The following is a 4,046-nucleotide window of genomic DNA, read 5'->3' on the forward strand; positions in this document are numbered from 1 at the left end:
CTAGAACTGAACTAGAACTGAACTAGAACTGAACTAGAACTGAACTAGAACTGAACTGAACTAGAACTGAACTAGAACTGAACTAGAACTAAACTAGAACTGAACTAGTACTAATTTTTCAAAAATCTCACATTTGTTTCTTATAAAAAATTTCTCAAATTGTCTTGTTTTAAATCTTCTGTTACATCTTCTTTGTGTAAAATTTTGAACTTTATAATAATAAAACCAAACTATTTGTTTCTTCATACAACAACAATAAAAATTTAACATTTTTAAAACCTAGTTATTTTACAAACTTTTTTTGACAACTTTATATTTCAAACCCACACACAAAAATATAACAAATAAATATGTTTGCATAAGACATCAAACTTGTTTGATGAACCAAAAAAAATAATATTTTTGAAATTATAAATTGAAACATTAAATTTTGGAATCAAATTGAAATTAGAAGCAAAAAGATCAACTGCTTTAAATGAGGGTGTAATATTGACTTCTAACGATAAGAATTCCCATAGTAATTTGCTAAAATAAATTCTCATAATTCTGCGGGTCCCTTACATAGTTGAACATTAAATAAATGATTTAATAAATTATTTAACAAATTATAAAGAATTTTATCCCACGGTTTAATAAATATATTTAATAAATAATAGAACAATTAAGATAATCTTTTATATTGTAAAAATAAAATACAAATACATTTTTTAACATTTAAACTAAAGTTTATTGACTTGTTCTATAGTTTACAATTAAACAAAGTAAAATTGCTTTTTTATAAAAGTGTTAAAAAAACTTCTGAATTTGCAAAAAAATTCTTTAATTTCTTTAAAAAAAAATTCTTAGAAATTTTTTTATAACTTTTGAATTGATTTCGAAATAAAATTGTTTTAAAAAACATTATTAAAATCTTCATATATCTACAATTTGATTTAATAACCATTTAATAATATTTAATATCCAGTAATGAGTGTGAGTAATAAGACAAATTAAAATGAATAATTATTATTCTTTCTATATGTTCTATATATATGAACAACAAAATAAAAAAAAAACATCTTAATCATTTCAACTATTTTATTCTTATTATTTTTTTCAGAAACAAAAGTAAATTACAATTAAACTGAATACAATAGTAATTGTTATAACAAATACTTAAACCATAATAGAGAGAAATAGAAATGTTTAATTGTTAGAAAAATAATTCTTAATAAATTAAAACAAAGAATTTTAAAAATAGGAATTTTTTCAATCTAACATTTTGCAATATTAAACAATGTTTGCTAAACAAAATTTCTTTGAAATTATAAAACAAATTATTGAAAAATATTATATAATTCGAACAAATATTGATTCGACTTTTATTTTTAAAGTTAAAAGAAAATTAATTAAAGTGTGTTTTAATAACCTTCATCGCCGTCAGATGTTTATATATGTATGTATAGGTTTTTCATTCCGTTTCAAACTCTGTAAAGAATATAGAACTGAACTAGAACTGAGCTAGAACTGAACTAGAACTGAACTAGAACTGAACTAGAACTGAACTAGAACTGAACTAGAACTGAACTAGAACTGAACTAGAACTGAACTAGAACTGAACTAGTACTGAACTAGAACTGAACTAGAACTGAACTAGAACTGAACTAGAACTGAACTAGAACTTAACTAGAACTGAACTAAAACTGAACTAGAACTGAACTAGAACTGAACTAGAACTGAACTAGAACTGAACTAGAACTAGAACTAGAACTGAACTAGAACTGAACTAGAACTGAACTAGAACTGAACTAGAACTGAACTAGAACTGAACTAGAACTGTACTAGAACTGAACTAGAACTGGACTAGAACTGAACTAAAATTGAACTAGAGCTGAACTAGAACTGAACTGAAATTTTGCAAATAAAATTTTGTATTTTTTCAAAAATTTCGAAAAAATTTAAATTATAAAAATTTATTGCATTAAAATTTTTAAAAAATTTCAAAATTTTACAAAAATATTTAATAAAATAAAATTTAAACTTAATTTAATTTATTGAAACATTTTTATTTAATTTGAATTTAAAGAAATGTTCCAATATATTTTTTTTTAATTTCACAATAATGTTTAAATAGAAATAAAAATCTTTTTTAAAAATTTATTTCAATAAAATTTTCTATTATTTCAAAAATATTTAATAAAAAAAGATTTTAATAAAGTTTATATTTTTTTTAAATTCTACAAAATTTTTAATTCATTTTTAATTAAAAAACAAATAACATTATTTCAATCAAATTTTCTAATATTTCAAAATTTTACAAAAAAAAAATAATAATAATAATAATTTTTTTTTTTAGTAAACTCCTTTTTGAATATTCAAACTTTTTTAACAAAATTTTTTTCTTTAGAACTTATAAAGCAAAATTATGTAAAATTTTAAAATGAACGATTTTATATCAAAAATTAAATTTTTTCTAAATCTTTAAGAAATTTTAAAAAAATTAAAATATTTAAAAGAATTTGTTAAAATAAACCCTTTTGTATTACAATAAAAAACGATAAATACTTCAACACCCCAACACAACTGAAACGATTTAAATATTCATAATAAACCGACTAAACAAAAACTTAATTTTGACCTCAAAACAACAAATTTATAATTTTTTTTCACTTTGTTTATTAAAAAAAGCAAAGTCTACTGCATCCCTAGTAGTAGCACATGTATTGTTGATTGTATTTTATAGAAATTTTTTTTATTAAAATAAATTGATAAGAGTAAATAAATAAACTAAAAACACAAACATATACATAAATAGTAATGAATCAGTATTTAAATTTCCACCAACCTTTTATTTAAATAAAAACAAATATTATTATGGCAAATAAAATCCAGCAAAATAATCCAAGAAATTTTAAAATTTTTCTTAAATTTCAAAACTTTTTTTAAATAAACTTTACAAGAGTATTTAAAAAGTTTTAGGAAATTTTTAGCACAAAAAAACTTTTAACTTAAATTTTTAATAAAATTTTTCTTTTTCAAATATTTTTCTTTTAAAATTTTTAAAAAATTTTCATATTTTTAAATAAAAATACATATATTTTTTTTAATTTTTAGTTAAATACAACACTTTATGTATATTTTTTAAATTTTCCATTTAATACGTTTATTTTTGTTATTTTTATAAAAATACTAGTTAATTATTCCAATAACTAACGGGGGTGTTGTTGTCGATAATTCGTATTTTATTTAAATCTTTATAAAAAAAACCGCTTTGTTTTAAAACCGTTTAATTAGTATTTTTTTAATTTTCTTAAAACTCAAATCATTTTAAAATTCCTCTACACTTTTTATAACCGAGCTGTGAACACACGTACACGAACGTTGCAGAAATTGTACTGAAACTTTGTCGTTTGAAATCTTGCGTTTATAAATGAATGCTAAAAATTCGATTCGATTTGAGTTCGTTGCTTGTTTGAGATACATAAGCGAACGTAAACACAACCTTATGCCAACATAATACAACATGTTGTATGATGTTAGCAGACAACAAAATAACAGTGTTGTTGTTCGCTGTCAATCGACAGGGTGCTCCTAATAATAATAAAATGTGAAAATTCTAATGTTAATTTAACATTTTGTTGTAATGTTATGAAAGTCTGTGTTAATTTGTAAATCAATAGAAATGTTATTTGTAAGGTGTTAAAAATGTGTGTTAAATAGATTTGATTGTCGTATGTAAATAAACGAATGACTGGAATATACAGAATAATATATTCCATATGCTCTGTTATTTAAAGTAGAATTTGTGTAAAAACAAGAAAGAAAGGAAGAAAAGTGCTAATTTTGTGGCACGTTCTATGTATTAGGTCAGGGTGAACCAACATTGTGTGATTTTATTTAGTAATTTTAAGACCATACCATATGGTAGCATATGTTTTGACAAACAAAAATGAAAACAGTAAATTAGATAGATAGATAGATAGATAGATAGATAGATAGATAGATAGATAGATAGATAGATAGATAGATAGATAGATAGATAGATAGATAGATAGATAGATAGATAG

This window comes from Lucilia cuprina, chromosome 3, assembly GCF_022045245.1.
Source record: "Lucilia cuprina isolate Lc7/37 chromosome 3, ASM2204524v1, whole genome shotgun sequence".
In the NCBI taxonomy this organism is placed as follows: domain Eukaryota; kingdom Metazoa; phylum Arthropoda; class Insecta; order Diptera; family Calliphoridae; genus Lucilia; species Lucilia cuprina.